We start from the raw sequence: 26775 nt of genomic DNA, 5'->3' as shown, positions 1-26775 counted from the left end.
TGGTCATGCCCCATCAGCTTATGGCCGTGCTGATCCTGGCCACGAACTGCCTCCCATCAATGAGGCAGTTGGGGAAATGTTACATCTGGCCAGGCAGTACCGGGAAGAACACTGAGTTGCATGGGGCATTAAGGTTATCTGTTGAGCAACAGGAGCAGATACTATAGAGGGGCATTACAGTAGATAGGGACAGGTTAGATATAGAGAGGGAAAGGTTGAGGATAGATTCAGCTAGAATAGATTTAGAGAGGGAAAGATTTGTATATGAACGGCATAGGGATAGTGCAAGATTAGAGTTAGAGAGGGATAGATTAAATTATGAAAGGCAGAGGGATAGTGATAGATTAATCTTCGATAGGGAAAAAATAGAGTTTGACAGGGCCAAAGCAGATGAAAATCTGTTAGAACGCCAGCGTCGGGAGAGGGCAGACAAAGACAACAGGGTTTTTAATCAGCACTTGCTTTTAACATTTGGGAGAAGGGGAACAAGGGAGAAATCACCCCCCCCCCTCTCCATCACCGAAAAAAAGAAAGGATTAGGGTGTTTTAAGTTGCTCATTTTATTAGGGTTTTTAATAAGCAGATTTTTAATATTAGTTTTATTATATATTTCCTTAGTTATTTATAATTTGCTTTTTTGTATTTGTTTTATTGTGTATATACGTATGTTTTTATGTTTTTATTATTTTTAATTTAAAAATATGACAAATATTTTAAAATTATTAATCAATGTTTTTGTGTTTTATTTTTAAATAAAAAAAATATTTAATAATTATTAATAAATGTGTTTGTTATTACTTGATTTCCACGTTACAAATGACTGATGTTCAAACTCAATGCAGGTGTAAGATATTATCTACTCTTATTATTAAAAGGTTAAATTTAATAAACATAACACATTTTGAAATTAAAATATAATATTGAGCTTTTGGATAAACAACTCAATTAGAATAAAGTTTACTGGAATCAATTATAATTTAACTAATAATTGTTAACATATGATATTCATTTATATGTATCTTTTCTTAAATTGTGTAAATATAATAATTTTCACAATTAAAAAAAAAGAAAAAGTAAAATAATAAAAGGAAAGTGAACACCAACAACCAAAATTATTTTTTAAAAATTGAACATTTAACGGGACAATGAACCCTATTTGTTTATTTTGTGATTAAGATTGAGCATTAAATTTTAAGCAACATTCAAATTTTAGTGATGTCCCGAATAGTTCGCTGGCGAACATAGCTTGTTCGCGTTTGCCACGGCGGGCGAACATATGCGATGTTCGGTCCGCCCCCTATTCGTCATCATTGAGTAAACTTTGACCCTGTACCTCCCAGTCAGCAGACACATTCCAGCCAATCAGCAGCAGACCCTCCCTCCCAGACTCTCCCACCTCCTGGACAGCATCCATTTTAGATTCATTTGGAAGCTGCATTCTTAGTGAGAGGAGGGACAATGTAGCTGCTGCTGATTTAATAGGGAAATCGATAGCTAGGCTAGTGTATTCAGCGTCCACTACAGTCCTGAAGGACTCATCTGATCTCTGCTGAGCTCTGCCCTTTTTAGGGCTAGAACATCAGTCTGCTTTTTTTTTTTCCTGTGTAATCTAATTGCAGTTGCCTGCCTGCCAGCGTGTGTGTCAGGCTCACAGCGTATACTGTGCCCACTTGCCCAGTGCCACCACTCATATCTGGTGTAACAATAGTGTACATTTAAAAAAACCAACACTTTTTTGACTGTGAAATAATAGCAGTCAGTTTCCTTCACACATGTGCGCTTCAGGGCCTGCCAGGGCACAGTGTCACACCAGTGCAACTAATATCTGGTGTAACAGTAGTGTACATTAACCCCTTAACGACATGTGTCATACAGGGTACGTCGCACACAACCTGGCCTTAAAAGACCAGCGACGTACCCTATACGACATTAGGTCTTTAAAGCCGCTGGAAGCGATCCTGCTCCCTTTCAGGTTATTGCAGTGATGCCTCGATATCAATGCATCCTGCAATAACACCCCTTGGCCATCCGATGCAGAGAGAGCCACTCTGTGGCCCTCTCTGCACCGGACATCGATGGCCAGTATCGTTGGTGGGTGGGAGCCTGTGTGGGAGGCGGGTGGCAGCCATCAGTGATGTGGAGGAGGGCGGGGGCGTGCACGGGGAGGGAGCGGGTGGGAACCGCTACACTACAGAAAAAGTTGGTGTAAAATTTAAAAAAAAAATAGGAATAAAATTTTTTTTAAAAAAAGGAATACAAATTAAAAAAAAGAAAAAAACAAAAAAAGAAATAAAAATAAAAAAAAAAAGAATAAAAATTTAAAAAAAAATAATAAAAAAAAAGATCAGGCAGGTGGTGGGGGGGAAGCTACACTAAAGAAAAAAAAAATAAAAACAGAAAAAAATACTTATTTTTCAAACTGGGTACTGGCAGACAGCTGCCAGTACCCAAGATGGCCACCAATAAGGCAGATGGGGAGGGTTAGAGAGCTGTTTTGGGGGGATCAGGGAGGTTGGGGCTAAGGGGGGATGCTACACCACAGCATATGTAAAAATGTAAAAACCTTTTATTTTAGTACTGGAAGACTTTCTGCCAGTACTTAAGATGGCGGGGACAATTGTGGGGTGGGGGAGGGAAGGGAGCTGTTTGGGAGGGATCAGGGGGTCTTATGTGTCAAGTGGGAGGCTGATCTCTACACTAAAGCTAAAATTAAACCTGCAAGCTCCCTACAAACTACCTAATAAACCCCTTCACTGCTAGCCATAATACACGTGTGATGCGCAGCAGCATTTAGCGGCCTTCTAATTACCAGAAAGCAATGCCAAAGTCATATATGTCTGCTATTCTTAACAAAGGGCATCCCAGAGAAGCATTTACAACCATTTGTGCCATAATTGCACAAGCTGTTTGTAAATAATTTCAGTGAGAAACCTAAAATTGTGAAAAAATTTAAGTTTTATTTAAATTTGATCGCATTTGGCGGTGAAATGGTGGCATTAAATATACCAAAATGGGACTAGATCAATACTTTGGGTTGTCTACTACACTACACTTAAGCTAAAATTAACTCTACAAGCTCCCTAATTAACCCCTTCACTGCTGGGCATAAAACACATGTGGTGCGCAGTGGCATTTAGCAGCCTTCTAATTACCAAAAAGCAATGCCAAAGCCATATAAGTCTGCTATTTCTGAACAAAGGGGATCCCAGAGAAGAATTTACAACCATTTATGCCATAATTGCATAAATTGTTTGTAAATAATTTCTGTGAGAAACCTAAAGTTTGTGAAAAAGTGAAAAAAAAATTTTTATTTGATCGCATCTGGCGGTGAAATGGTGGCATGAAATATACCAAAATGGGCCTAGATCAATTCTTTGGGATGTCTTCTAAAAAAAATATATACATGTCAAGGGATATTCAGGGATTCCTGAAAGATATCAGGGTTCTAATGTAACTAGCGCTCATTTTGAAAAAAAGTGGTTTTGAAATAGCAAAGTGCTTCCTGTATTTATTTCCCTATAACTTACAAAAAAGCAAAGCACATGTTAACATTGGGTATTTCTAAACTCAGGACAAAATTTAGAAACTATTTAGCATGGTTGTTTTTTGGTGGTTGTAGATGTGTAACAGATTTTGGGGGTCAAAGTTAGAAAAAGTGTGTTTTTTCCATTTTTTCCTCATATTTTATAATATTTTTAATAATAAATTATAAGATATGAGGAAAATAATGGTATCTTTAGAAAGTCCATTTAGTGACGAGAAAAACGGTATATAATGTGTGGGTACAGTAAATGAGTAAGAGGAAAATTACAGCTAAACACAAACACCGCAGAAATGTAAAAATAGCCCTGGTCCTTAAGGGAAAGAAATTGAAAAATGGCCTTGGTCCTTAAGGGGTTAAAAAAAAACTAGAAATTTGACTGTGAAATAGCAATCAGCTTCCTTCACACGTGTGCGTTTCAGGGCCTGCCAGGGCACAGTGTCACACCAGTGCAACTCATATCTGGTGTAACAGTAGTGTACATTTAAAAAAAAATACAATTTTGACTGTAATAGATTGAATAGCAGTTAGTTGTCTGCAAGCGTGTGTGTCAGGCCTACAGCGTCTACTCTGCCAACTTCTGCCAGTGCACAGTGCCACTCATATCTGTTGTCACAGTAGCTTGCACGCATAGTACCACTAATCGAAAAAAAAATGACAGACAGAGGCAGGCCACCCCGCAGGGGCCGCCGTGGTGCTGCGATTCCCTTTGGCCCTAGAATAATGCCCAGTGTTCAGAGGCCACGTACCCTGAACTCGAAAAGTTCTGAGGACATAGTTGACTGGCTAACACAGGACACCCAATCTTCTACAGCTTCCGCTCGGAACCTTGACGCACCATCCTCCTCCAGCTTAGCTTCGGGCACCTCTCAAGTTACCACTCACCCGCCTGCCGCCACCACCAACACTAGCACCACAGCCGCTTCACTTGATCTGTCAGAGTTGTTATTTACACATCAGTTGGAAGAAATGAGTGATGCACAACCATTATTGCCAGAGGATGTAGATAACAGGGATATGTCTCAGTCAGGCAGCATTACACACATGGACGTACGGTGTGATGATGATGATGATGTTGTACCCGCTGCTGCTTACTTTGATGAGTTGTCAGATACAAGTGAAGCGGTTGATGATGACGATGCGTCCGTGGATGTCACGTGGGTGCCCGCTAGAAGAGAAGAAGAACAGGGGGAAAGTTCAGATGGGGAGACAGAGAGGAAGAGGAGATGAGTTGGAAGCAGGGGGAGGTCATCGCAAGGAGCTAGTGGCACAGTCAGACAGCATGCATCGGCACCCGGGGTCAGCCAGACAGCACACCAATCAACGCATGCTGTTGCCACCACCAGAATGCCGTCATTGCAGAGAGTTTTATTTATACATAACCGCTACTTGATTTATCTGGTAACTTTTGCCTTCAAGCACATGCCTTCTTACTTTGACGATCTGAACTTATGTTATGAGACTTTCTGTAAAACGTCCACGCTATATCTGTCAGTCTCAGCCTACTTTTTAAAACAATAAGCTTTAAACTACTTACCGGGCTCTGCAAACCTCCCAAAGCTTTTCAGAACTCAGTTTTGTCAGCATAACCACTGCACATATGATAATTTCTCTCTCAAATATTGAAACAGCTTGTTGAATTCTACAAACGTTAGAGTCTGTCTATCCAATATGTTCATGAACTACGTTTACAGATACATGTATCCCTATATTTACATTTAGTACTTTGCTCTCTAGGAATATTTAGAGTATTTTCCCTGCTGCATTCTTTCAGTGCTTGAATAATGCACAGGTGGCAGCAATAGGGTTAAGTCGCTTACTTCTTCCTCCACATGAATTACAGCCTGGTGATACAAGGGTGCTACGTTTACTATACTTGTAATTTATGTGGTGTCCCAGTATCTTTTTGCTACACCCATACATCTAGCTTTGTCTCAGCAGCTGAGGACCATATATTTACTTAGCTTATATCCATATTTCCTAGATATCTGACTAAGCCTTGACAGAGTCCAGATCGAACACTCATTATCCTCAACCTGGCATCACAAATTACCTGGATATTCAGCGAGTGGTTGAATTTCCTATCCCGGTAGGGCTCCTCTTGACCACTGGGAGGCTGCACCAAGACGTGGGTGCAGTCTATGGCCCCAATACCCTTGGCAATCAAGCTCTAAGGTAGAACTGGAGCTTGACAGCATGCCACTCCTCCGGTGTATTTGGGAAGTGGACATGATGGGCTAGGGGTCAGTACAAAGCATCCAGGACAACCTTCAGATGACATGAGAAGGTTGCCTGGCTCATACCAACGCCTAGACCTGTCACAGCCTGGAATGACCCAGTTGCCAAGAAATAGAGGACCCCAAGCAATTTAACCATCCCAGGGATTGCCCTAGTTCTTCCAGTGAGTGGCTCGAGAGAGTCAGCGATCTTAACATAGAGCCTCTCAATAGAGGCCCTATCCAGTTGAAATCGACGGACCACCTCTCTGTCACTGAGGGCATGTAGCCCAATCCTTGGGTAGAAAACCCTTGGCACTTGTTGCGTCCTGTCGCACCGCAGCCATAAACACCCGTCTTGCCCTGCGTCTCCTTAATAAAAGAACAAAGTTGACAACATTGAGGATGTCCATCCTCAAAGCAACACCAAATAATAAAATGTAGTGATTGAAGAGCCCCTTTTATAACGCCTAGTTTCACAGATGTGAACGTTTTCAGTAATTGAATAAATGATGCGCCAATCATTAACTAACAAATGACTAGCACATTTTGATTACTATCACGTCATTTTACGCGCAATTAAATTGACTAACTTATTCCAAAAAAACGTATTTGTGTTATTTCTTGCGTCATTTGACGAGCACGATGGGATGTCCAAATGAATATCTGATTAAGCCATCCAGGTGTGTTTATCAGCTGTAAGAAATGCAGGTGTGTTTGTGCAATTAACAAAATTAATTATGAAAAAACACGAGTATTTGGCTCTAGTTTCAATGTTATTTCTGATTTTTTTGTGTTTGGATGGCAGCATTATGAAGGTTAAAAAGGTCAGTTATTGCTGTGTTTTTAAGATTAAATATTAAATAAAGTGTTGTATTAACATTTGCAATCCTAAGTAACAAAAAGAATGCAATGTCGAACATTATGATGTGAAATATTGATATCCTTTATGAGATTCCTAATACCATTTAAAAATCATTTCAATGTATTTTGAAAGCGCAAAGTTAAAAAGGGACATAAATGTAACAAAGCACAATTTTAAAGGGCATTTTATATCCAAAAAAGGATCCTAGCAACTGAATGAAAACCGTGACATTATTATAAAAGTAATATGAGGGACTGACCTTTTAAGCCTCTAAGATGCTGCCAAACATAAAATCAGAGTTCATGTCATGCCTATGTAAATATGCAGGTGTTGTGCATAATTGATACCCTAATTTGTATTGTGCATAATTAATTGATAGGCTAATTTTTATTGTGTATAATTAATTGATAGCATTATTGCTGTGCAGTGTTTTCATTCTCTTGCTATCCTTTGTGTGAATGTGCTTTTCTTTTTACAAACTTTGAATTACAGGAAGGGAATGGTATTTATAATAAGGTATACATATTTAATAATGCTTTCCATTGAATTGTATTAGGTGATATGCTTCACTCTAGCAGCATCGAACATAAGATTTCTGTTTTCCGATTACCATTGACTACTATAGCATCCACGACCTCTAAGGCGGCGGATTGAAAACTAGGTACGCTGCTTTGGATAAGACGCGAGCGTAAGTGGTCATTTTTTGATAACTTTGAAAAAGCTTCCAATTGTGTCGAAGAACACGGCAAATGCACAGAATTCCGCAACATTTCCATAGGTTTTCTATTCGCAGCGATTTGATGCACGATTTTTGGCGGCGGTCGAAGAAACAGAACAATTACAAGACCTTACTACAACTGGTGCTGTGGTGACATCAAAACAGGCCAATGATAATAACAGTAATGGTAAGATTTGTTTTGCTAATCTGTATGGTTTTAAGCTATGCAAACCAGTATTTCATGTGTTTATGTCTTTAAGTTAAGCCGCTATATATACATAGCTTTATAATTTATTTTAATAGGTGCATACGTTTCTGATGATACAGACCTGTTTACAACGCCGTATGTTAATAATATGAAAGCGTATATGCCACCACCCGTGCCTTGTAAAAATGTTATGGAAAGGAAAATGGATTTTAACACCGACATAAAACAGATAGTGTGGGATGAGGAGGAGACGCAGTCTCTTGTAATAAATGGTTAGATTAAAGCGGCCTAAGCGAATATCTCTCTTAATATCGCTGTAAAATACTAATTCTAAATATCCTTTTTTCTCAGAAACACCTAAGCGAACGAAAAAAAATCACTAACAGCGGACGTACACGTAGCACAGACCAAAGAAAATGTAAAAGAAAAGACGAAAAAAAATGAAGTGTGTTATAGTTTGGGAAATTGTTTATGTTTTAGCTATATATATATATATATATATATATATATATATATATATATATATATATATATATATATATATATATATATATGTGTGTTTGTGTGTGTGTGGGGGGGGGTGAGTGTATATCTGCTAATATGATATTCTGATGAACTTACCCGGCAATCGAAAGACATTGGCCCTTTGCCTTTAATGCCCTGTTTCAAGAACAAAAGCCGTAAAGCCTTTTGTTTACCATGCTCTGTTGGAGGTGGTAAATAACAGGTTATCATGAATTGTATAAGTGTATATTTGTTTTATAAGCAAATGTTAATTGTATTAGGCCTATGCATTGAATATTGTGTAATTTCATGTTTTTAGCTGATCTAATTGTATATTTGGAATCCAACAGTATTTTTAAAAGTCTTATTACATTGGGCTATTTATCATTTTCTCATCTATATGTATATTTATGCAATATTTTAGGCTATAATCTACTCAATTCTGCCTATTAATCTCATATAGAAACATCTAATCCCATAACTACAAATTGCATATTGTAAACCCTTTTAGCTAAAATAATAAGCCAGATTTCATATAGTTATGTCTTGCATGGTCAAGAAGTATAAGTATATATTTCTGGATTAATTAGAATTTAATTGTCAATTCCTAAATGAGCCATAAAAGCTGTGTAAATAAACAGCTATATTTTATGGACATAGCTAAATTTCCACTCTGGGATGAAATCAAATAATATTGCATAGATATACATATATTTGCACTTTACAAGTCAGATTAAGGGACTAAATTCCTCATATTAAATAACCTTAATATTATTATATTTTTACTCTTATAATTTTTAAGAATTGTTTTTTAAAAAAAAAACTTTAAATTATGTATTTACACAAATATTTAGCCAAATTTTTATTGCATCAGCCAATGCAATAGTGATGGAGGAATGTGAAGAGCCAGCAGCTGAGGGTCAAAGAGACAAAATGAAGCGCCCAGGTGAAAATAGGCAAAGAAAAAAGCCAAGAACAGAAAATAAGATTTCTAAAGTGACAAAACGTAGAATGCCCTTGCAGAGTCTCACAAACACCACACGCAATTCAAATGATGCGTGTTTAACGGATAAGCGGTGTTTAAACTGCGCCGACTTAAGAAAGGACTTGAACACACTACAACATAATTTTGATAACTTTCAGCGCAATTTCATAAATTGTTTTTCACTATTTTACCTCTTTTAATGTCATGAACAATGTTGATGTAGATTTTCAGCAGAAACAGGATGATCATAAGACCGGGGCCGCGTGACTATCAATAGTTGGACACGGGTTGAACTATAGGACAGCTAGACGACTAAAAAGATTGTACAGGGTAAGAAGTGTGAAAAAAGCAATAATGATGTTGAGAAGGGTGAGCCGTCTGCGGCGATCTACACCATCAAGGTTTAACACTAATCAATTACCCATACAACAAGATTCTGTAGGTGAGCCAACATCTCACAATACACATACAGCATCAGAAACACATTCACAGCTTCAACCAGAATCCGTACATAGTCAAGCTCTTACAGAACCAGATGTTGAACACACCCCTGAACAGAACCATGACGCTGTTTTTTTATAACACACAGTCAGCTATGAAAGACAGCTTAATCATTTTCGTACAACCATGTTCTATGAACATTTCAGATTTATTAGCCTGGAAAGGTTAAATTCATTTGAAGAGGCTGTACAGATTGTGTATGATGCAGTAGAAAATATAATGAGTAATATCCGTACTGAAATAAGGGCTGGTGATCTAGTGCAGTTGCGGTTAGGTGATGAACTGGAGAGACCTTTGTATTCTTTGAGAAGGGATGTGGATTGTTTAAATCCTGATTCTTTTTTAAGTCATGTTGCAGGGTTGTTGCAGAGTAATGCCAAGTGTATTGGTAATTGCTGTTTAAGGCTTGATGTCATTATTGTTAGAAAGAGAGCAGGGGGTATTTTGAGACGTAGAAAGTTGTGTTCCATTACCTATAGCACCATCTTAAATACAAAAAGACAATATTTGTTTAATTTTAACAACTATGATAATAAATTTGTGTCTGGCAGCCAGTCTCAAAGCTCTTTTAGGATGACAAAAGTTTCACTACTGACGCCGTACTAAATCGAACAAGCCAGGGAGATGCACAAAATACTACACATACCGGATGATAGGCTTGTTACTTTAAGGGCTCCATGTACTAAGCCGTCAATTCATCCGTCATTTTAGACGCGGCTAAACTTGCCGTTACTCGCCGCGGGCGAAATAGTGTCCGCTGTAGCTATGTACTAATAATCCCACAATAAATAGACACGTCTAGCCCGCCGCGAGCAGTGGCGGAATATTGATAAATTTGACGCCTCGCTCGCCGCGACTAAGCTGATGTACTTAACTTTCAGTTGAATTGTCTGGCCAATTGTTAACACGTGACATGTAAGGTGTCATGAACGTCATAGTAGTTGCGGGAATAGAATTTTGCTCCTATAAATGTACAACTTTTCTAAACAACTTTATTATTGTTCCAAAATTTTTGGAGAGTAATTACAGAGCGCTCGTTTTTGTGATCTTTATTTACAATTTCGATATGGCTTCATCTGGATCTGAAACCGCTTCAAAATCCAAGAATCCTCACTTTTCTTATCAACAAAATGTCGTTTTGATTGACATGATTATTGACTCTTATGATTATTTGTTTGGATGTCGTGTCAAACAGACAAATTTTTCTAGGAGGAAGCAGATCTGGCAAAGGATCAGCGACGCTGTTAGTGCCCAGGAAAAAAGGATGTCGATCAGCTGAAGAAGCGTTACAACGACATTAAACGCTTCGCCAAAGCTAAATTGGCCAGAGAAAAAAATTTGGCACGTGCTACCGGAGGTGGACCAGCATATGTGGCAGACCTCAATGATTATGAGCAGAAGCTTGTTCAGCGTCTGGGACCAGAGATCATCACTGGCATAACGGATGATTGTGACAGTGATTTAAGAGGTAAATGTACAACATAGTTGACGTAAATGTTTTTTTAAAAATTATGATAGGTCATTGTCTCCAATATATATTTCTTTAAAATAACATTATCTGACTTCTTACGCTTCAGTATCCGAATCTATATAGGCCATTTAGGCCCCAAATACTGTAATCATTTATGTCGCATATATGTATAAGGGATTGTACAAGCCATTTAGGCCCCAAATACTGTAATCATTTGTGTTGCATATATGTATAAGGGATTGTACAATAATAGGGTTGTTATACTGCCTTTTTTTTAAACGGAACTAAAGATTTGTTGATTATTAATATAGTGATCCCTAAAGATAACACCCATGTGTTTATTTTCAAACCAGTATTGCATAGAAACCTTAAAGAGATAATGACAATAGAAATAATGTAATTGGAAACTATTAAAATAATATTGTTGTATGTCCGACATTAATCATGAGACTAACCCCAGATCACATGCCTTCTTACATTTCTGATCTATTGACTTCCATGTTGCGTTATTTGACTATAGAATATTATTTTTAACATCTTTCAAAATTGTTCTCCGCTTTATAAACATATACTTTTTTCAGATATAGCTATGCACATAGTTGACGCAGTCACATGAACCATCTATGTGCATCAACCAATGATCATTTACTGTGCCTGTATAGATTTGCTTTTCATCAAAGTATAAAAATCCAATGAAGGCAAAAACATAATACAATTAAATATTTTTTAAAAAGCATTTTCTTATGCAATTTGTAAAGGAAATTATATTTGTTCATGTCCCTTTAAAGGGCCACTAAACCCAAAATCTTTTTTTAATGATTCAGATAGAGAATTGAAATTTAAACAACATTACAAATTACTTCCATTATTTCTTTGGCTTCATTTTCTAGATATTCTTAGTTGAAGAAAAATAAATACACATGTTGAGCCAATCACACGAGGCTTCTTTGTGCAGCAATCAAATGCTTTTCAACAAAGAATATCAAGAGAATAAAAAAATTAGCTAATATAAGTAAATTATAAAGATGTTTATAACTGCATTCTCTTTCAAAATCATAAAAAAAGGTGGTTGGTGATTGAGCCTGCATTCACTGCTGTAATTATTATTATTAACACTTTTAGCTTTCAGTTTCAACTAGAAATAAAAATAAACCCAACGTATTTTTTTTTTTTTTAAAGCGACGCCAACAACACAAGCAGAGCCTGTGAGGAGTAACGAAGTGCCCACTTGTTCTACTTCATCTTCTGCAGTTTACAGACCACCCAGTTCAGCTGTTTCCAGACCTTCGGCCAGTTTTACACATGGACAATTAATACGCTCCACATCTAATGTTACACACACAACTTCCTCGGCGGACACACTTCCTGATCTAAGGACCAGCACTCCAGAAACTGGTGTTGGTAGAGCAACTGGAAAGTACTTTACAAATGAATAATTTCAATGTTGTGTGTTTTATCTCTTTTATCTCTCAATTTTTTATTTTTTTTATTTTTTTTTTTAAATGTCAAATGTCATTATTGACGTATTCTAGTTCGAGATCTTTTACAGATGGAATGTAATTTGAAGGACAAATAGCAATGATCATAGATTTTCATGAAAGGGACACAGTACAATTTTTTTTTAAATGAGGATTCGTGTAGAGCATGCATGCAATTTTAAGTAACTTTCTAATGGTTTTAAAATTTAGCATTATTTTCTTTTTGAGAATTGATCATAGTATTACATAAGAAAGTTGATTGAAATTCCATGCTATATATCTTATTCTCAAAAATATTAGTTTTACTTCAGTGTCCAGTTAATTGCAAAGTACATTTCCATTAATAATTTTCAAAATAGAAATTTCACTGAATGTAATAGCGTTTGAATATATGGTTACATTGACTAAAAAAACTTTTTATTTTATTTATTTATTTATTTTTATGTTATTTATTTTTTTATAGGTGATTTGGGACGTCTTTTCCAGCGATTGACTTGACATTTATCTCCATTATTTGATGGTATGTATCACATATGTATATATATATATATATAATATAACTTAAATTGGTGTATGACGGTTGTATCTGCTCTCTCCTTCTATTCTATTTCTGCTAGTGTTTTTAGAACATTTTATTTTTATTTACTAACAATTTGTTATGTCTTGATCTAGAAGAAGAAAACTCATCAAGGGAGATCACTATCAATCTCATGCCGATAGTGGAAAATCCCATTCAAGATGAACCACCAGGAGGGCATGATGGAAGTGAGACTCCAGATATTCTTGACGATTTTGGAGATGCGCAACCAGATGAAATTCACACACCGGAAAACCTTGAGGAACCTGTTGAAACACAGGCACCACCAATTGCACTGCAAACAGGTGGTCTAAATATTGACAATACACCGGCAGAAGGACTATTGGCCGATGTTGCATTGAGGGAAATGTTGACACTTGCAAGGCAATACAGAGAGGACCACAGAGAACTTCAAAATATGATTAACACTAATATTGACCGCTGGGCTGCTCTGTCCGAAAAAAATGTTGAAATAGAAATGCAAAGGAATGAGATTGAAATGCAGAAATTACAGCTGCAAAGAGAAATGTTCCAGTGGCAGAGGCGGATGGATGAAGAGAAAAAACAGCAAATTAACAGAGCTTTAACCATCAGTGAAAGGACATTACAATCTCTGTTGGCTATTGTCAGTGAAAGGGAGGGTACAACAGACCCAAAGAGGCCACGTCTGGAGTGAACATTTAATTTATTATTTATAACACTATATTAGTCACTGTTCATTTTTTTTCATCGATATTGTTTAATAAGTTATTTGTGTTCTTTAAGTTTAAAATGTTATTATTTAATAAAGACAAATTTTTTTAAGCCCAAAAAAAAAGTTTATTTACATAAATTCAAAATAAGTTTTGATTCTTCAACACAAAAGTTTTTCTCAGTTATTAATTGTCATTCTTCTGACAATCATCATGACAAAACATAAAATGAAATCAAATAACATATTTACGGTATAAAAAATCTACTTGCTCCATTAACATTCCCAAAGTTGCCCTAATTTTAGAAATTTTTTGTTTAACATGATCTTCAAGACAACTCTGAGTACTTTTGTCTGCAGTTTCAATAGTTGATGTTGAAGATAAATCTGTAGAAAAATAAATGCAAAGCAAATTTTAATTCAATTTTCATATACATATTCAATGTATGATAGGGTTTTTCATCACAAATATTACCTCCTGATGTGCTGTTATCTAGGTTATCTACTATATTAGCTTCTACACTTATGTCCACTCCTTTAAAGCTTTCATCTGAGCCAACTCCTATTTGAAATATACAATATGTATTAGTTAAAATTTTGATTTTCTTAGATTTAAGATTACTGAGTATGAAACATACCTTTATCTACCATCATTGTTGGTAAAACTTCTATCCTTGGTTGAGTATCATCTGAAGTCAAGGATTCAAATATTGGCACACTATCAGGATTTTGAAATTCTTCCATTTCCATACTATTTTCCATGTCTTCCATGGTAATATCTATGAACGTAATTACAAAGATAAAGATAGAAAACTATTAAATCAAAAACCTAGGATATATTATTTAAAACAATAATAATAATCATTAAAAGGGACATAGAACCCAACAAGTTTCATGATTCAGATAGTGCATGCAATTTAAATAAACTTTCGATTATACTTCATTCTTTTTGTATCTTTATTTGAAAAGCAAGAATGTAAGTTTAGATGCCAACCCATTTTTGGTGAACCAACTGTGTTGTACTTGCTAATTGGACAGAACCAATCAAAAAGTGCTGTCCATGGTGCTCAACCAAAAATTGGCTGGCTCCTTAGCTTAGATGCCTTCTTTTTCAAATAAAGATAGAAAGATAATGAGGAAAAAAATGATAATAAAAAGTAAATTAGCAACTTGATTAATATTGCATGCTAAAACTTTTTAAGCCAAAACCTAAACTATATGATTTAAAATTTAAATAATAAGTCATTACCTGTCTGTGTCTTTTTATGAAAAATTTCATATGGATTTGGAGATAATTCAATATCCAATAGTGTTATTGGCAAAGGTGGAGAAAGAGCTTCACTTCTGGGTGTTTGCACCAACATTGACCTTAGGTAGCGTGGTGGGTGTGCACACTTCATTCTCCTACTTCTCATATCTATAAACATATATATAAAAAAAATTGGGAATAATTTTTTTTTTTAATTATTCCAAGTAATTTTTTGTTTTCAAAACATTCAGTTCTGCATGCTTACTTTTCTAACATGTTTCAATGGTATATAGTAATATATTTATATTTTATCCTACTAACTCAGTTCTGCATGTTTCAATGGTATATACTAATAGTTATATTTTACTCTACTAACTTTTTGTATGCTAAGTTTTCTAACCTTTTAAGTAGTTAAATTTTAATCTACTAACTCAGTTCTGCATGCTTACTTTTGTAACTTTTTGCAATTGTATATACTAATATAGTCAAAGTAACACTCAGAAAATAATATTGTCCTGGATTCGTCAATGATGACGCAGTTCAAAAATAAACCCTTTTTTTATATTATAAAAAATTATTTCATATATAATTTTGAAACTTACATGTCCTTATCAATCTTCGAATCGATTTATAGTACTTCGGTTCTCTTCTCTTCAAATCACTATATTTTCTAAGACACTGTCGTCTTGTTCTTTTAATTTTTGAAATACGATGCATTCTTCTCAGCATCTCGTATATAATTTTGTCTCTGCATTCCTGTCTCACTCCCCTCACACCACCAATCCATTTAGGGAAATATTTATCCATGGCATAAACTAATATCACCAATTCTCCAGCACCAAAAGGTTCAGGACGCGACATGTTTGACGATGACGTGATTAATCGTTATGTCAATCATTAGCGCATTGATATAGATATGTATCCCCGAAAAATAGAAAAAAATATAATGTATATGTAGATTAATGTATTTTATGAAGGTTTGTAAATATCGATGTTTATAGTTATTACTAATGATATTTGTTTTCTATACATTTTCTTTGTTTCATATGTGTTGATATGTATTAAAATTTACTTTGGTTTACAATAGTTATTTTGTTTCTAAACATTTGATTTGTTTCAGATGTGTTTATATGTATTAAAATTTATTTTGGTTTACAATTTTTAATTTGTTTCTAAACATTTAATTTTTTAAGATGTGTTTATATGTATTAAAATGTACTTTGGTTTACAATTGTTATTTTTTTATAAACATTTTCTTTGTTTCATATGTGTTTATATGTATTAAAATTTATTTTGGTTTACAATTGTTATTTTGTTTCTAAACAATTTCTTTTTTTTCAGATGTGTTTATATGTATTAGAAGTTACTTTGGTTTACAATTGTTAATATATAATGTTTAAAGATTGTAATTTTGTAATAAAATAATTTATTTGCCATTATTTTCTATATGCCACTATTCTTTTAACAAATCTTGAATGGAAAAATATATTATAAAGGTTAAGAAAATAAGTGTTAAGAGTAAGCACTTAAGGTATTTATTTGAATATGGGAAAACCTAGTAGCTGTTAAAAATTCAGGTTAGAATAAAACAAATCAAATTAGCAAGTCTTTTTTAACTCAAAAATCCTATCTGATAACATAAAGCACTGTTGAATATACTGTCGCTTGTTACAGCTACAATTCAATGACACAATAAAATGAATTAGCATCAGCTATGGAGGGATTACATTACACTAATCACATTATGTAAAAGAGTGAGAGCAGCTGTAGACACTAGTGTGATGTCACAAAGACAATGTATTACCTATAATATATTGTCTGTAATAACTTTGATCATAAACTTTATTTATTTGAAACCTTTGATAATTGAAGAGCAACAACTGTTATGTATTTAACTGTTTATCATGAGTGATTTTTAATAACCTTAATTCTTAAAAAAAAAATGGAGACAAGTTAATAAAGAAAGTTTTTTATTGATCAACTGAAACTTTAATCTTCAAATTATTGTTCTGAAACCATGTCCCTTGTTGCATTTCCACGCCTATTAGCTTGTTCTACACATATTTCTTCTGGTAAATCATCAGCATCTATTGGATCTTCATCTTCTAATGGACAGCCTCTTTTAATTGCAATATTGGGCAGTATGCAGCAAACCAATATAATTTTTGCAACTTTCTCTGGTGCATACTGCATAGCACCACCAGAACGATAAAGACATCGAAACCGCATTTTCAAAATACCGAAAGTCCTCTCAATAATCCCCCTGGTAGATCGGTGAGCTTCATTGAAACGTACTTGACTTCTGGTCTGTGGGTTGTTATAGGGAGTCAACAGCCATTCTGTACATGAGTACCCTCCATCTCCTAATAGAAGATATAATAAATATAAATATTAATATAAGAATAATTATAAAGATTCAGAACTATACAATACAAATTTAAACTATACAGATTACAGTCGACAAATTGGGCGCAATTTTTGTACATTGAAATGAGAGACAAATTAGACGCCAGTTATGCTTACCTAGAAGCCATCCGTCAGGCATATTTCCGTCCTCAAACTTCCGGTATAACCCAGTCTGCCTTAAGATGTAAGAATCATGACAGGAGCCAGGAAAGTTAGAACGGACACTGATAATCCTCATGTTGGGGGTCACAGACCATCTGGACATTCAAGGAATGGAAATGCTTTCTATTCCTATAGATCTCCTCACGAGCTTGAAGTGGTCTTACAGCAACATGGGTACAGTCTATGGCACCTAGGACATTGGGCATCCCAGCCATCCTATAGAAATTTGACTTGATAGATTGCCATTCTTCAGGGGTAGATGGCAAACAAACATATCGATGAAAAATAACCATCATAGCCCCTATTACTTTGGATAAGTGGCGTGAAAAAGCAGATTGACTCATTCCAATAATGACGCTAGAAACTGCCTGAAAGGAGCCTGTTGCAAAAAAATGCAATGCAGCTAATAGTTTCAGAAGTCCCGGAATAGCTTGTGAATGAGCAGTCATCGGCTCCAAATGATCTTCAATCTCTCGATACAGGTGTAATATCGATTCACGATCAAGCCGGAATCTTTGTATGATCTCTCGGTCAGAAAGGCCGTGCAAACCAACCCGTGGAAGGAATACACGGGGGACACGAACTCTCCTAACGATAGGATTAGCTACATTTCCAGTATTCTGTCTTCTAGCCCGGATTTGCATCAAACGGAGAATAAACAAAAACAGAATTCTCTCCATAGCTGCTGAAATGAACAATGTAAGTACAATGCTGATATTACTGCCTTTTATATATGTATAGACTGGCGTCTAGAGTGGCTTTCCTATTGTTTTGTACCTTGCCCGCCACCTAAAAGGTGGCAAGGCAAAAATAACGAGGTGGGGGCGGAGATTGACGCGAGCGTACAAATAGATTTTTTAGTACATTCGTTTTTGGCGAGTTGGTGGTCAAATGTGTCTAATTACAGTAAAAAATGGAGAGGTAGCGAGGTTTGGCGGATAAGTACGCTCGCAATTTTAAAGATGCGAGTTTTAACATAATTGACGGCTTTGTACATATCAGTTTGCGAGTTTTGACGTGAGATTTGTTGCGGGTAGCTCGCTGACTGCTTAGTACATGGAGCCCTTAGTGATATTCACACTTTTGAAAAGCATTTGAATGTTACAATAAAAATACTTTCATAATCAGGGTTCCTGGCATTATTTTTGTACCATGATAAACATTACTACGGTATTAAAAACATTTTAAGATTTCTTCTGTCCATATTGTCACACTGTTTTTCATCATAAGAACAAACAAACATGTAGATACTTTTGTAGGGCTTGTCACAGAAAGAATAGTGTTGACATTACATCTGAAATAGATCGCTGTGCCAGTTGTCTTGTTTTTGTTCGCTCCCAGATGTGTTTGACTTTGCACGTTGAATTAGCAAGAGGGGGTAAGGTTGATTGTGTTGCCAAAGAATATTGTGAGAAATGTTGTGGTTATGTTAGGAAAGATGGTCATAAATGTGCCCCGCCAGCCTGTAAGGTTTGCTGTTGTAAGATTGATGAGCTTGACACCCACCTGTGTTACATGAGGTGTTACATGAGGCCTTACAACCCCCCAACACCAAACACTACTTACATAGTTTATGATTTTGAATGTACGTAAGAAACAGGTGTACACAAACCAAATTATGTTTATGCTATAGATGGTGCATTAGCGTGGGAGTTTCAAGGTGCTGATTGTGTGCAAGATTTTGTCAGACATTTCATTAGAAGCAAATTTTCTAAACACACGTTTATAGCGCATAACGGTGATAGGTATGATTCTTATTTTGTGGTGCAACAGTTGTGGTAAGAGAGAAAGTAGATGTCAAGTTGTTGGCTCAAGGTTGTAAACTGTTGTGTGTCACGGTGTTTGACTTACACATACGTTTTATAGATTCTCTAAATTTTTTGCCAATGAGCAAACTACCAAAAGCCTTATGTTTTAAAGAATCTAAAGGCTATTTTCCTCATTTTTTTAACACAGTTGAGAATCAGAACTATACAGGCCCTATGCCCGATGTAGATCAGTACGGTGTTGAATACATGATGCCTGAAGAGAAATCAGATTTTTTGAAATGGTACGATGAGAACAAACATAAAACATTTGATTTTCAGAATGAACTTAAAACATATTGTAAGCAGGATGTAGAGGTTTTAAGATTGGCTTGTGTATGTTTTAGAAACAGCGTCATGGACACTCAAAGAAGATGTTATTTACAAAGAAAATGGTGAGCAGGATTTTGTTGTGTACTGTATTGACCCTTTCCAACTGACTACACTAGTATCTGTATGCATGATTATGTACAGGTTCAACTTTTTACCTGAAAACACCATCGCCATAGTCCCTTGTGATAATTATCACAAGACACAAAAACGGTACTCTACATCTTCCATACAGTGGCTTATGTACATCTCACATAAGGAAAATATTAACATACAACACGCTTTACATAAGGGTGAACAAAAAGTGGGTAAATACTATTTGAACGGTTACGGCGTGATAAACAACATCCCTACGGCATTTGAATTTCAGGGATGTTTTTACCATGGTTGTCCTGTTTGTTACTATGAAAATGATGTAAACGATGCCACAGGTACCACCTACGGACAATTATATTACAAACATCTCATTAAAAAACACTTCTTACTGTCATGCGGCTTTGAGGTCTGCGAGCTTTGTGAACACTAGTGGAAAGATATGTTATCCTCAGACACTGAACTGCATGCTTTTCTTATTGAAAAGCAGTTCCCACAGCCCCTGGACCCCAGAGACGCTCTTTACGGTGGGCGCACAAATGCCATTAAACTGTACCACAAAACAGAGCCGGGTGAAAGCATGCACTACTATGATTTTACCAGTTTATACCCATGTGTAAAAAAGACAAAAGCTTACCCCGTGGGTCATCCACGAATCATTTATGAGAATTTCAGGAACATTAATTTTTACTTTGGTATTGCTAAAGTACAAATGATTCCACCCAGAGGTTTGTTTTTCCTGTTCTACCTTTGAAATGAAACAGTAAACTCATGTTCCCGCTATGTCTGACCTGCGCCACCGATAACACGGCACAGTGCGAACATGGTGATGAACAGCATGTGCTGACGGGTACATGGTGTACGAATGAAATTCAGGTAGCTGTAGAAAAGGGGTACAAAATTTCAAAAATCTATGAAATTTGGCTGTTTGAAGATTACATTAAGGTACATCTGAGAGATAAACAGGAAGCCTCTGGGTATCCGGGTTGGTGTACAGATGATGATAAAAAAAAAGCCAATACATTAGAAATTACAAAAGAAAAAGAGCATGTAGAATTGCGATCCGATCAGATAGCGGTAAATCCTGCAAAAAGACAGATCTCTAAATTGTTTAATTCTTTGTGGGGCAAATTTGGTCAAAGGAGTAATTTACCCAACACCAGAATAGTGACAGACCCTGAAGAGTTATTAAAGTATGTTTTTCAGCCTTATTATGAAGTCTCTGCTTTACATTTCCTAGATGATGAAACAGCTATGCTTAGCTGGAAGTACTCTAAAGAACGTTATACAGTTAACAACAATACTAACATCTTTATCGCTTGTTTTACTACAGCTTATGCCAGACTTGAATTGTACAGAGTTTTGGACGGACTGCAGGAGAGGTGTCTCTACCACGACACAGACTGTAATTTTTGTTAGCAAGGAATCCAACTTTAGGTGACTATCTAGGTGAATTAACTAGCGAACTACCACCAGGTACACACAGAGTTTGTATCTGCAAGTCCCAAAACTTACGGGTACAAACTGAATAATGGAAGAACTAATTTAAAAGTAAAGGGTATAACTCTGAACTCTGCTAACACCAACATAATCAATTTTGAGGGTTTAAAAGATCTAGTGTTGGATTACCCTTCAAATTCTCGAGTAGACACACAAAAGAAACTTTTCACCGAGCAGAAGTATATTGTCAGAAACAAACAATACTGGCAAGTTGAGACACGCCCACTGAGGAAAACACAAAAGTGTGTTTACACAAAGACTTATCAGAGGACTTTACAACGCTACCATTTGGTTACTAATTGAGAATCATGGACACACGTTTGCAACATCCCTTTTCCTGTATTTTAGCAGGTCCTTCAAATTCTGGAAAAAGTTATTTTGTTAGACAACTGTTACATCACTCTGACATGCTTCTGTCCCACAGACCTGATAATATTGTTTGGTTTGTTTCCTGTTGGCAGAGATTGTATGATGAACTGTTAAAGTCTTTTCCATATATAAAATTTATAAAGGGTCTACCAAATACATTTGTCGATGAGGATTTATTTCCACCTAGTAAAATTAATTTAACAATTGTTGATGTTCTGATGGAGGTTGCCAGTGATAGTTGTGAAATTGAAAAAGCTTTTACAAAATACGTACATCACAGAAATCTGGGTATTCTGTATCTTGTACAAAATGTATTTTGCCAGGGTAGAAAAAAAACACACAACTATCACACTAAACACAAACTATATGGTTCTCTTTAAAAACCCATGGGATAAGTTACAAATCAACACTTTGGCAAAACAAATGTACCCGGGAAAGTCACATTTCTTCTAGAAGCTTTTGAAGATGCCACTCGATTACCATTTGGTTATTTATTAGTACACTTAAGAACCGCTACACCCGATGAGTACAGGTTAAGAACCGCTCTCTTTCCACCTGATATACCCGCTGCATACATTTAAAAACTGTATGCAGTCTGATTTAAAAAAGGGTACATTTTAATCTATTAGTCATACATTGTCAACCATTAGCGTGTGTAAACATGTCTAGCAGACTAATCTGCAATTGCAAGGTTTTAAAAACCTTAAGACGTGCAACACCTCAACAAAGAAAGACTATTTTACACGGTGCCGCTAATGATTTAATCACCTCTATATGTGAAATAGCCCTGAACATTCTTAAAGGTAGATTGCCTTTGACACAGCAACAGAAAGAACACCTTGAAAAGTGGCGGAAAATTATAAAAACTCTTATAAAGCAGTTGCTCTGGGTAAAAAGAAGATTTTGGTGACACAGAGGGGTGGATTTTTAGCGCCTTTTTTAGGATTTGCTCTTCCTATACTTACATCACTCTTTACTAAGAGCTGAAGGAGAATGCTCAAAAAATATATCTTGTCCCAAAACAGTTGGACCGCTTACAACAACCACAACAAAATGAGATAGACATTTGTAGGGCTGTGACAAACCATTTGGATGTTGAAATATTAAATAATTCTGATTTACCAGAGGATGTGAAAATAAAAAAGTACACCGTATTACAGAAATATTTGTTGTATGCAAAGCAAGACGCTAGAGAAAACTCTGTGTTAACACTATTAATACCCCCGGGAGAATCTACCCCCACCGATCATAATGCAACTGATGCATCCTTTGAAAAAGGTGATAGAATATTTCATGAAGTTGTTAACAATGTGCATGACCGGTTTAAGAAAAATGCTGAACTACTTCTTTCTAAAATGGTACAAGCCAAAGATATAACTAGTTGGAATGATAATGGGGAGTTTATTTACAAAAACCAAATAATCATCAGTTCAAACATAGACTTAGTACGCTGCGCTACACAAAGTCACAAAGTGCCCATGCGCAAAACACTGCAAGGTTGGGAGACTTATGAAAGCTATGGCTGAACTGAATATTCCATAGTCAGTTGTTGGTAATGTTAGAAACCGGGATACCTTTGATCATCTAAAAATGGAGATTAGGGATGTTACCCATTTACCAGAGACATTACCGCAACATGATATTTTACCATTACCTCCAACACCCACCAGGGGTCTATTTACACCTCAGGGTTACCTGATGCAGAAGAAAAGACCTAAATCACTGTTTAATCCTTCAACATGGTTGAGTTTGTAAATTCTGAAAAATCTAGCAAATATTGCATACCTTGCTTTATCATTAATCATATATTTGGGGTAAAGCTTAAAATGTATCCATGTTTATATAAAAAAAAATATAACATAACATGTATTAATACATGGCAAATACATGATTTTATACATTGAGATATAATATTCATTATAAAGTTGTTTTTATCTTAATTGTTAATAAAGCTTAAAGTATTTTGTTTGTGAAAAAAATAAAGTGTGTTAATTTTTAAATACACATTAAATACATACTTGGATTATAACATTCATTACAAGAGGTGCAATAATAATTTGTTATAGCAAAATTTACACGTCCGTACATGTTTTGTTATAACAACTTCTACATGTTTGTACATATTCATTGCAAAAAGGATTTATTCTCAAATTTAATTTACAACGTCATACATATTGGGAGACTATTTTGTCATTCTTTTTTAAGTCTGATGAAAAGAAATGGAGTACTTTATCAAAACTCATACCCTTAGACATACAATGCATAAAAAAATACAATATTGACCAGACACCACAGAGAATGTATCTTGTATCTGTTTATTCTGAAATACTATTCAAGTTGTATTCCTTTTTAAAAAATTTAAAAATGATTTAGGAAACACGTTGTTGTACGGTGAAATTCCACACGAATCAAAAAAATACCCAACACCCTTTTGATCAAAATAAATTGCTACCCAATGTTCACCAGCATGTGTGGAAGGGTCAGTGTTAATAATAAAACCTATAGGGCTATTTCTTAGTCTTTGTTTTGGTAATAAATCACACGGGTATACAACGTCAAATACTGAACGTGTATAAGGATCTTTGGTTAGGATTCTTGTTATTTCCAAAGTGTTCAACTTTGTTTATAGATAGTCGTACAATACTTCTCTTCTTTGATTAATTTCAATAATATTGTCAAATACACTATAATCATATTAATTGTTCTCTCAAGTGGTCTTGAAAATTGGATTTCAGATCTGAGATTACCACTGCGTATAAGAGAGTAGTGTGAACCACACTCTTGGTCCGGTGACAAATCAAAGGCAAAAAGTGTGTAACCACGTACATACTCTTCTCTATTAATGAGTATTCCAGCATCAGAATTTTGTTTCCCAGCAATGTTGACTAATATGTATTCACGTATAGCGTTTCCATTTTCAAAGTCTGGTTGAAAAGGTTTTGTTGGTATTTGTTCACCATCCAGATACAACGCAGCAAAATTCACAGTTATGTTTGAAACATAAGGGATTCCTGTCATAAGCGCCAGAGAAAGCGTCGTTATCAACAAATCCAATAACTGCGGTTTTTGGTAGTTGTCCAAGAAATAAATTTTCCTGATTGCAGACATGTGAGCCAGCGGCCATGGAATAGACCTTTAAACTGACTGTCCAAAGCGTATTTTGCATTTCCTGTTAAGAGTCCTTGCGCATGACCTATGCGTACAGCCGGGGATATCTGTATTCTTGACAAAAAGAGGCTTTTAAGATTTGAACTTTATACTGTTCTGCTTCAGCGCTCATAATAGAAAAAGCATCTTTATTCCTTATAAGTTTTATTTTCAGATCGAGTCCATTCAATAACAATTTTTCTTGGAAAAATAGATCACTTTGTAGATGACCTAGCAATTCAATAGTTTTACCAAGCTCTAAAATACATTCTCTTTACAAAACCACTATTATCACCATCTAGTTCACAATTATCGTGTAACCCTGCTGCATCTTTATAAAACAATTCTGCTGTAAACTGTGTGGATAAAGCATCTGAGCTGTATTTGAGATCTTAAAAAGAAAATAGATACAAAGAAAAAGGATCTATGGGGGAAGGAACTAAAAGGTTTCTTTCCATGCCATAATTGCAAGTCTTGCAAGTATGGAATGAAAAAGAAAGACATCAAATCAAATTCAACAGGTGAAACCTTCAAGATCAACCAAATGATTAAATGTATAGACAAGAATGTAGTTTATGCTATCGAATGTAATTGTGGGGCTCAATATGTAGGGGACCCCTGAGAGACAGGATAAGAGAACACATACTATCCATTGAACACTATGACAAGGAAAGGAATAAAGATCTCCCAGTCCCTAAACATTTTGCAACTTGCAACAATGTGAATCTGAAACATTTTAGATTCATAGGAATAGATATGATATCAAACCATTGGAGGGGAGGAGACCTACACAAATGAAATATTAAAAAGGGAAGGGAAATGGATTTTCCAATTGGGGTCTCTAACCCCCGTGGTCTGAATCTGGAATTAGATTTAAATTGTCACTTGAAATAAAAATATATGAATTTGGAGAAATTTTAATTTATAATCTCTTTAAATCTAAATGTAAATCAATTACATTGAAGATCGAGACAACTAGATAAACTAATTGTATTAGGATACAACTAAGTTTGTAGCAACGAACTCCACAAAATTGAAATGTCTTAACTCATCAAAAAGTATTTCAAATGAAATTCAGATAATTCTTATAATGTTATGTTATTAAAAAGTTCCATAGCATTCATACATTTTAATCTTTATTTAAATCAACTAGGAACAAACATTCACGCTGTGACATAGGCAAGTGAGTTAATAACACTTAAACCTGGTTAATAGGTAAATACAAAATAGCTCAAGTTTTCATAGTAGTAATATATAAGTACCCACTGAAGTTCCCTAAAGTAAACTAAGCCCTTACAATCCGAGGGCTGATATTACTTTTAAGTATTAGTAATTGTTAGAGTGGGTACCATAGATTAATAAATAAAATTGAGGCATGTATATATTATTTTCAACTCAGGCAAGCAGTTTAAAAACAACAAACAGGAGAGACACGGCTACTCCTGCTGGACCCCTGATGCGCGTTTCACAGAACGCTTCCTCAGAGGGGGTCTAGGTAAAAAATACAAAATAAAAACTAGACTCCAAGAGAAATAGACTCTAAAAGAAATATTAAACCCAAATATCCTCATTTTTATTGCTAATTATTATTATGAATTTTTATTATGAATTTTATTATGAAGTTTATGGGAATTTAACTGTGGAATCTAATTTAAATCAATATCTGGATTTAAATCTCAATTTCAGAAAGACCCTTATAGACAAATCTATACTCATTGCAGTTTTTTGCTCAAATACATGATATTCTGGTTCACTCTTAAAACCTTATAATCAATTTTTAATTTTTAGCTCAAATGAATTTTTTTACCTATTTATAAACATTTATAGAAATTTTTTTTAGATTTTCTAATTGGATTAATACATCTATCATCTTTTATAATCGAAATCAGAACGTGTGAAGGCTTTTGTAAAGACATTATATATTGTAAATAATAGAGAACACTTTGAATTGATATGTCC

The sequence above is a fragment of the Bombina bombina genome, chromosome 2, assembly GCF_027579735.1.
Source record: "Bombina bombina isolate aBomBom1 chromosome 2, aBomBom1.pri, whole genome shotgun sequence".
Taxonomy (NCBI): Eukaryota; Metazoa; Chordata; class Amphibia; order Anura; family Bombinatoridae; genus Bombina; species Bombina bombina.
The sequence above is the reverse complement of the archived record's forward strand: the minus strand, read 5'-3'. Positions refer to the sequence as shown.